The sequence below is a fragment of the Momordica charantia genome (assembly GCF_013281855.1).
Source record: "Momordica charantia cultivar OHB3-1 chromosome 6 unlocalized genomic scaffold, Mcharantia_2.0 BLBB01000006.1, whole genome shotgun sequence".
Classification (NCBI taxonomy): Eukaryota; Viridiplantae; Streptophyta; class Magnoliopsida; order Cucurbitales; family Cucurbitaceae; genus Momordica; species Momordica charantia.
The window spans coordinates 14,749,681-14,759,807 of NW_028275164.1; the positions used below are offsets into that span (position 1 = coordinate 14,749,681).

The 10,127-nt window shown below is 33.3% G+C and overlaps 1 long non-coding RNA gene across 6 annotated transcripts; it reads right to left on the minus strand.

The window, feature by feature from the left end:
• Window positions 1–3,698: 3,698 nt before the first annotated feature.
• LOC148210754 (uncharacterized) lies at window positions 3,699–7,722 on the minus strand. 6 transcript variants are annotated; one of them, XR_015791264.1, is made up of 5 exons: window positions 7,259–7,698; window positions 5,572–5,987; window positions 5,317–5,374; window positions 4,335–4,405; window positions 3,699–4,021 (listed from the first exon to the last, which is right to left on the minus strand). It is a non-coding gene; the product is annotated as an uncharacterized LOC148210754 (long non-coding RNA). The 6 variants fall into 6 exon arrangements; XR_015791268.1 differs by having other exon boundaries at window positions 3,699–4,405; window positions 5,317–5,393; window positions 7,259–7,697; XR_015791266.1 differs by lacking the exon at window positions 5,317–5,374 and having other exon boundaries at window positions 7,259–7,691.
• Window positions 7,723–10,127: the final 2,405 nt, after the last annotated feature.

A 10,127-nucleotide genomic window follows, 5' to 3' on the forward strand; every position in this document is an offset into this window, starting at 1 on the left:
AAAACTTAACGGCGAGAACTACAAACAATGGAAATCGAACCTAAACACTATACTTGTTATAGATGATCTTAGGTTCGCCTTGCAAGAGGATTGTCCTCAAGTTCCTGCGCCTAACTGATAACTCTCCAAGAGAGAGTTATTTGTACAAGTATTTCATATAAATTAGTTAAGGATAGTCTCACTAACACCCACTCGACACTGATTTTATACAAATAATGTTTCAAATTCACTAACATCCCTACATTTGCAAATGATGCTGAGAGTTATGAAGAATTATCTAATTTTGAGCATTTTGCTACAGCATTGTTGATGCTGCAGCATCGGAGTCAAAAAGGCAGAAAAAGGCAGAGTTGACATTTACAGCTTTTACTCGAGAAATTACTGCAGTAAAATGGAAAAATACCTCATATTTTGAGTTGGGGCCCACTTTATCATTTGTGTTGCCCTAAAATCAAGAGGGGTATAAAAGCTTGCAATTAAGGTTGCCTCCAACAACACTCCAAGAATGCTCATATCCCATTACTTCACTCTCACTTGAAGAAAGCTCCCAAGAAACCGTTGAAGAAAACAACAAAGAGAGAAGGGTTGCTGCTATTCTTCATTTTCTTTTTCTTTTATACTCTTAAGTGCATCGGTTTTGTATTTTCTTATCCTATTTTCTTGTATGGTATTAAGTAGCTAAGTTTATTTGTAAGGGGGAGGATGTTGTGTACTTGTTCTTGGGCTATAAATTTTGATTTAGCTTTATGATGGTATATATACTGAGTTAAAGTTGTTTTTAACGTTTTATTTTCAATGTGCTTGACCAACATATTGGAATATCTTCTTATTAACTCTTGGAAAAGTGTAATAGGAACTGTTTGGCTTCAATTCGTGCTAGATCTACTTGAGTTTAGAGTGTGGGTTCTTAGGAATAAGGCTCAACTAGCAAGGTTATAAACTGAGTATATATGTTGTCAAGTTTGTCTAAAAATATGAATAGTAGAAAATCTGGAAATTTGGGAAGATTTCGTGTCTGTTTAGCAGTATATCAACATCGTTAGTGCTGTAGCATTGTTAAAGTAGCCCAGAAAAAGTCACATAAACTCTTTTTCCTTACCCTTTTAAATATCAGTAGTTAACATCTTCTTTGCATATTTTTCTTTAATCGATTTGGTTTTGCTTGTTTCTGCTTTGTTTTTAATCAGCAAATCATGTATGCACTATTTTGTTTAAGTTCCTTTAGTTTTTCTTATCTAAAATATTTTTGTTAATGTGGTTATTTTCTTAAGTAATTGTTGAAGTGTTTAGTTATCAATCCTCGTGGATACGATCTTTTTATCACTTGTTACATCGGTTGTGTACACTTGCACAAAGGGTTTAAACCGTACCAACACTAACGCCACTGTGGCGATGTGCAACGCCTATGACTGGTGGATCAATGCCAACGACAAGGCCAAGGTCTACATCTTAGCGAGCATATCTGATGTGCTTACTAAGAAGCAGGAGGACATGGTCACCGCCAAGGAGATCATGGACTCGCTGCAGAGGATGTTTGGACAACCGTCCTCATAGACTAGACATGAAGCCCTTAAGTTCGTCTATAACTCCCGCATGAAGGAGGGCTCGTGAGTGTAAGAACACGTTGTCAACCTGATGGTCCACTTTAATGTGGCGGAGTCGAACGGGGCAGTCATAGAAGAGCTGAGTCAGGTTGGCTTCATTCTGGAATCTCTTCCGAAAAGTTTCCTACAAATCTAGAGCAATGCAGTTATGAATAAGCTGGAGTACACTCTTACCACGCTCTTAAATGAGCTGCAGACCTACCAGTCTCTTATGAAAAATAAGGGACGGGAAGGGGAGGCAAATGTTGCCACCTCCAAATTGTTCCACCAAGGTTCGACCTCTAGAACTAAGTCTACACCTCATCTTCTAGAAGTAAGACTTTCAAGAAGAAGAAGACTGCTGGTAAGGGGCCCAAATCTGACTCCGATGCTGCCGCTGCCAAGAAAGATAAGGCCAAGTTGTAGACAAAGGAAAATGTTTCCACTACAACATGGACGGGCATTGGAAGCGCAATTGCCCAAAATACCTGGCCGAGAAGTAGAAAGCCAACGAAGGTAAATACGATTTACTTGTTTAGTGGACAATGATTATTATGGCAGGAGCCACTAATCATGTGTGTTTTTCATTTTAGGGAATTAGTTCCTAGAGGCAGCTTGAAGCTGGAGAGATGACTTTCAAGATAGAAATGGGAGAAGTCGTCTCAATTGTGACAGTAGGAGAGCTTAAGTTGTTTTTAGACAATAAATCTTATATTTTATTAGATAATGTATACGTTGTTCCTAAAATTAAGAGGGACTTTATTTTAATTTCTTATCTATTAGAACAATTGTACTATGTTTCCTTCTCATTAAATGAAGTGTTCATTTCTAGAAATGGCGTTAACGTTTGTTCTACCAAGTTAGAAAACAACTTGTATGTGCTAAGACCAACCGTAACTAAAACAGTTTTAAATGCGGAGTTATTTAAAAATGCTAAAACTCAAACTAAAAGGCAAAAAGTTTCTCCCAAAGAAAATACATATCTTTGGCACTTAAAATTGGGTCACATTAATCTCAATAGGATTCGGAGGTTGGTTAAGAATGACATTCTAATTGAGTTAGAAGACGACTCTTTACCACCATGTGAATCTTGTCTTGAAGGCAAGATGACTAAAATACCTTTTAATGGAAAAGGTTACAGAGCCAAAGAGCCACTACAACAAATTTGACTTTTAATGACGGGCATTGCCCGTTATTAAAAGGAAACGATAACGGTCACTGACCGACATCTATGCGAGTGTCCTTGTTTCTTTTTCAATGACGGACAGTTGTAATGACGGGCAATGCCTGTCATGAAAAGCTTTATTTTCATGACGGACATGCTCATCATGAAAGGATAATCATGACAGGTAATGACCGACATCTTTATGAGTGTTCTTGTTTCTTTTCATTTTCTATGGTGTTTTTCGCTCGTCATTTTATGTACGTCATTGTTTGTGCGTCATTGTATATGCGTCTTCGTTTGTACGTTATTATTTGTGCATCATCGTTTGTACGTCATTGTTTGTGCTCATGGAATAACTATATTTCATGACGGACATTGACCGTCATTGTTTTATAAATAATTTAATTTAAAAAATAGTTGGTTGCCAGTCACATGACTAACCAGCCATATTTCCTTTTAACTTATTAACAAAATATTATCTCAATATTGCAATCAAAATTGACTAATTAATTTGCAACTAAAACTTTTAATATATTCATCTATTCTAAAACAATATAACTCATAAAATAACTTAAGATTATATATTCAGAACATATTATTTATTTAATCAAAAGTGGATAAAAAAATACAAATTTCATCATGCCTCTACTTTAGAATAACTCGAAACTAACCGATCATATTTTCTTCAATCTATTTACAAAATAATATTTTAATATTTCAATAAAAACGGCTTCATTTTTGCACAGTTAAGGTATTTTTTAAGATAAAGATGTCCATTCTATTCGAACCTCGTAAATTTACAACCCCACCACTCCACCTGTAAGTTGATAAAACTTCAAAGGATGTTGCATTTACAGTATCCATATTTACACAATTTCTTTCACAAATGGTCTCTTCTTTAAGAATTTGAGAGAAATCTCAAGCAGATCAAAGGCTTGAATAGGGAGAGGTTTGCTTCAAAATTTTTATTTTGAAAGACTAAGAACTTAATCTCAATCTCAATAACCATGAAAGTAAAAAGGCTAGTATGATTCCTTACCAATTCTAATCAACAAGTACATATTGGATCTAATAAGATGCTTCATATAATAATAATTAGTTTTTGGATGAACTTCATCCTTGAGGTAAAACCTCATAATATTATATCCATCAAGACTCAAAAGTTCAAAGGTAACTCTTACATTATTTGCTATGAGATTTGTTGTTTCGATCTCTTCCTCCATCTTCCAATCCAAGTTCTCTCCAACCTCTTAGTCAGATGCTTCCTTATTGACTGAAGAACACAATGGTTTAAAATTAAAATACCGATCAACTATGAACTAGCTTTTTAGTTTAAGGCCATTACACAATGTCTAACCAGTCAATTACAGCAAAAGCTTCATGCACATGTTCCAGTTGTTTTGAGACAGTCGAGACAACATTTACCATGTTTTGATTTGTCACAAACATTATGTCAGAAAATGAACATCCTTGCTAGATATTAGTAAGAACATTTATAAGCAAACCAAAGCAGGCTACAAAAATATGTTTATACACAACACTTAATAGTGTGTCTTGCTGAGTTAAAATTTTCCAAAAGGTTTTACCTTCCACCACATGTAACAATATCCCATTACTCCAACTGGAGCTTCTGGTACCAAGTAAGAAGAATAGTTCCCTGAAAGAAGAAAAGATAATTCAAGGCAGTGGAAATATGAACTCCATGAGTCAAATGTGTTATCATATTTGAGGAAAAAACAAACAGATGATTTTGGAGGGACTTCATAAGAAGCATTAATCGTATTTTGTAATTAATGACTTGAACGCCGTGAAGATAACTCAATTAAGAAAACACTAGGATAATCTACTGTTTGTCTTACGAAATTTAATGCAAAATCAATGCCAATAACCCACAGCATAAGTAAATCATTATAAATCAAGAGCACTTCAAATATACTTATGGGAAAAATAAATAAACCAACAAATGCTAAAGATACCTACTAATATACTCACAAAACACAATCCATAATAAAAATAGTTAAGAGACTTAGTCAAGTTGTGGAAGTAAAAGCTTGAGTGTTTGAGTCTAAAAACTCTTTCACAATTTGCATGATGCTCTTTTCTACTTTCATTTGTTTCTTCATTTTGCCATTAAGCTTCAACACAATCCAATACCTAAATAGATTAGAGAATTAGCAAATGCTTTACCAAACATTCAGCTGCATTATCATAATGCTATAACAAAAGGCTATGGAAAAGGTTATTTGTTATCGGCTAAACACACAAAATAGTACTCATGGAATTAGTTTGCACCATTTTTCAGGAAAGAAATCCCACCAAGAAGAAATGTTAAAGCCAAGATGACAAAAAAGATAAAAGTTACAGGGGAAAAGACCACACAAAACCACAAATATGATGAATGACATGTATTCTAAAAATGAGATCACGCAAAACCACAAGAATCTCATACTATATGTTCGATCTTGAAAGAAAGAAAGTAATAGAATTATTATTTTTAAAAATACTGGAAAAAAACCTCCTATGCTCCTAGCTTTCTTTTACATTAATGATATTTCACTCATTTCTTACCTTACTTGGATGACCGATGCAGGTCTTCCAACATATGTAAAATGCACATTATATATTCCTATTAAATTCGAAAGAAGCTGTTACAATTGAAGAAAGGATGCAAAGAAACGATCAAAATGGAATCGAAGCAAAAAAGTGCAAACATGCATCAAAGAATATATCAAGCTATGATAGAAGTGAATTCCCAACTTTCTGCGGAACACTCAAATAAATGAAAATTCATCTTCATTCATAGCATAAGAGTTGAAATCCTACCACGACTTCCCTTCCTCTCATGTACCATCCCTCCATGTATCTTAAGTGAAGATGTACATTGCCTTCTATGTCCTTTGAAAGACGTCATAAGGGATGTGGTAGGCCTCTTAGGTTTGCCCCATTCAAACTATTGATTCTTCTTCAACTCGATAGTTAAATCTGCTAATTTGTTACTATCATACACTGATCAATATTTACTTATAAAATTCTACATTTCTATTTTTGGTGGACACTCTAATTACACAACTCAGCAACTAATTCACATAGAAGGACATAATAAGGAAATAAGAAAGGAAAACTCAAGAATTAAAAGAAAGTGGAAACTTACCACATCAAAATGCAAGTTTTGCATAGGTTGGAAAAGTCACCTGATTTATTGAACAAAGTTTGATAGGAAAGGCAAGGGAACCATAAACCTGTGATATAAGGAAATGTTCAATAAGTCTTCTAATTTAATAAAGAAGATCAATTATATGCAAAATAGGTTCTTAGCATGATCTATTTTATTGCACATTCAAGCAAAAAAATATTTGAGATAAATTTACAGTCATATGTGTCCAACTATTTGGTAGCTGAAAATTCAGAGGAACCATGTGAGTAGTCATTATCTACACTTTCTCCCGTATAAATACTTATATTCCAGAATTACAACTCAAATCTTCTACTCACTTAAGACATGCACCCTCAAGCGATTATTGTTACAAGCTAAATGAGATAGCAGTAGTATTGAGCTTGAGTTGGAGGCGTGTGTGGCCATGCTAATTTAATTTTGGACCTGAGGGGTATATATACATATAACAAAATTTCACAATGAAATTAATTATTAAAATTAATGGCGCAAATAAAAAATTTCCTAAGACTATCTAATTATCAACAGGGTCAAAATTATACTTTAAAAAAAAAAAAAAAGGTCAAAATTATAGGCTAAAACTATAGGCTTATTCTTACCCTGCTATATACAATAGCACAAAGAAGAAATAAAAAAGAAAGGTAAGAGCAGCAATGAATGGTCACACAAGTAGAAAACAGAGGAGAATACCTTGGATTAAGGAAATTCATATGTAAATTACAGTATATGCCTATAATTGACCCATATGGTGTGAATAAATGGCAAGAGAAAATTCGTCAAATCAAATCAACTAAGTTGCCTTTTTAAATAGCAGATTTTACCATGATTTTACGAATGTTAATGAGCTGATATTATAAGACTAACACCTACATGAGTTGGTAGATGACAACAACGCAATTGATAAGCATTTTTTGATGGAATAACACATCTTTATTTCCTCCATGCTTCTAATGAAATCGCATAATGGAAAGAGAAACTAAAATGCTTTAAAATTTATACATAACACAGTATAAGCTAGCAAACATACGAGAAAACCATGCCAAAAGTAAACGCAAGTAGAAAAGGATATTGTAATCGCTAGAATGACAAATCAATGGTATCATCAGCTTCTTGATAACAAAATTAAACCTAGTGAAGTCTTAAGAAAGTGAAACCCAAATTTGAATCCACGAACCCATCATTTCAAATGGCCATATGAACAGCAGACGCAAAAAAATCGAAAAGAGTTGGTGCGTGTCGACCAAATCCTAAATAAATTGCAGTCCTCTATCTGTACAAAGAAGCAATAGAGATTCAAAAGAATAAATTGAAATATTCTGACCTGCATCAGAAACTTACCCATTACACGAAGAGATGGATGCCGCCGTTGATCGAAGCTGTATAGTTCGCCATTGGACTTCGCCGTCGAACTCCTTCGTTGTTGTCGCTATCGATCGAAGCCATGGAGTTCGCCATTGGACTTTGCCATCGAAGTCCTTCGTTGTTGTCGCTATTGATCGAAGCCATGGAGTTCGCCATCCTCCGTTGCTGTCGCCATCAATCGAAGCCGTGGAGTTCGTTGTCCTCCGTTGTTGTCGCCGTTAATTGAAGCCATGGAGTTCGCCGTCCTCTGTTGCTATCGCGGTTGATCGAAGCCGTGGACTTCGACTGTCGCCGCCAAACTCCTTATTCTGCCTATTTCATGCAACAATGAGGTGGGAGAGAGAGGCAAAAAAAAATTTGGGAAAAAGTTAGTGTTAGGTTCAAATTAAAATTTATGCCACTTTTGATGGCGGGCCCAAATGACAATCTACAATGTCGGGCTAATTTCTTTTGTGTTTGAGTTTTTTAAATTGTCCGTCATTGATTGTTCCGAGTTTTTTTTGTCCGTTATGGTTTCCTCCATATTTTTTTCTGTCCAACATTGAAACTCACGTTTGTTGCAGTGAGCGCTTAGAACTTGTACATTTGGACCTTTGTGGTGTGATGAATGTTAAAGCTCGAGGAGGATATGAATACTTCATCTCTTTTATAGATGATTATTCCAAGTATGATTATCTATACCTAATGCAACACTAAGTCTGAAGCCCTTGAAAAGTTCAAGGAGTACAAGACTGAATTTGAAAATCAATTAGGTAAAACCATTAAAACACTTCGATCCGAAGTTGAAAATCAATTAGGTAAAACCATTAAAACACTTCGATTCAATCGAGGTGGAGAGTATATGGACTTGAGATTCCAGGACTATATGATAGAACATGAAATCACATCCCAACTCTCAGCCCCTAGTACACCTCGATAGAATGGTGTATTAGAAAGGAGAAACAAAACCCTGTTAGACATGGTTCAATCAATGATGAGCTATGCTCAGTTGCCTAACTCGTTTTGGGGTTAGGCAGTGGAGACTGTGGTTTTTTTTAATGTAGTTCCATCGTAGGGTGTGTAGACATTTGGTCCGGCTTTATTTTAGTTTTAGTTTTAATTATTTAATTTTTATTTTATTAAATACTAAAGGATTACTTTATTATTGGTTATAAGCTAAAATTTAAATTAAATTAAAAAAATAGATTTTGTTTTAAAGAATTTGATTTAATATTAAAATAAAAGAAATAAAAAGATTTGATTTGATTTATATAATTTTGTTTTAAATAAAGAAATTTAGATTCTGTTTTGGTTAAAAATAAACCTTTTGTTTCTCCTCCTGTTTTTCCTTCGTCAAAACCAAACGCTTTCACTTCCCTCTTTTTCTCTGGTTTTTCTTGACTCACGCATGTTACTGTTATTTTTTTGGTATATTTAAAGGGCACACAACAGACAGAGGAGGGGAGGAAAAACAAAGAGCATACAGAAGAATGATTTGGGTAAAGAAAATTTTTTATTTTTTATTTTTTATTTTTTCCCTTAGTCTCTAAAGGCGGTTCAATAGAACCGACACACAACAAGACTCTGGTGCACACCTCACGACCTCCATTGCTGCCTTGAGACCATCACCGGAGTCCAGCGACCCACTCTAACAAACGACATCCGTGGTAAAAATCTTTGCACAGTATACCCCTACATTTCTTTTAATAATAAAAAAAAAGTTTATTTTTAACAAAAAAATAAAAATTTTCCTTTTAAAGAAAATAAACTTTTTAAAATAAGTTTTGAAAAATAATGTAGATAATTTTTTTTAAAAGTAAAATAAAATAATTTTTAAATAAAGTAACAAAAATTAATTTCATTTAAATAAAAGATTTTGCATTAAAGTTTTGTAAGTTAAAAAAAATAATAATAAGAGTTTTATAAACTAAATCTTGTTTAAAAATAAATTGGATTCTTTAAAATTTCCATTCAAAAGTTCTTAATTTTGTTTTCTTAATTTTTTTATTTATTTAGAAAGAGAATTTTTGCTGCAGGGATTTAAAAAATAGAGGATTTACAGAAAATTGTTTTCTAGGAATTTGTTTTAAAATAAAATCTTATCTTGTAACATTTGTAATTTACAATAAGTTGTTAGGAGAACGAAATCTTTTTTTTAATGATGAGTATCATTTTAGAAAAGATCTTAACAATTTGTTTTAAGTAAAATTGATTTTTTTTAAATTAGAAATAAAAGATTTTCTTGAAAAAATCTTTTTAATGTCAAAATACATAATTTTTTTTTTGTTTAAATTTAACAAAATTCATAGGTTTCTTTTTTAGTTTAAAAAATAAATTATAACTTTTGTTTTTGTAAAAGAGTACAATGTTTACTTCTTAGGGTGTTGACATAGTGGTAAGATGCTTGGCTTTTAATATACAGACCCAAGTTTGAGTCTTTCCATGTCTCTTTTTATCATTGTTTTTACTAAATAATTATTTTAAATAAAAGATTTCGTTTAGAGTTTTTTTTTAAACAAAATTTAAAAATACAAAGTTTGTATTTTCAAAAAGAACATAGCTTACATACTAAGGTGGTGGCACATTGGTGAGATGTTGAAATGTCAAAGCTTAAGTCAATAGCTCAAGACTCAATGTGCCTTAAAATAAAATTTTTTTGTTATTATTTTTTCTGAAACACCCTTTGAACTATGGAAGGGTCGAAAAACTAGTTTACGTCACTTGATGTCCGACACACGTGCTCGTGACTAACCCAAAGAAATTGGAACCTACTCCTAAAGTATCATAAACGAGATTTCCGAAGAGGCTATAAACACGTCAACAAGAGTTGTTGACCAAGCTGGCACTTCAACAAGAGTTGTTGATG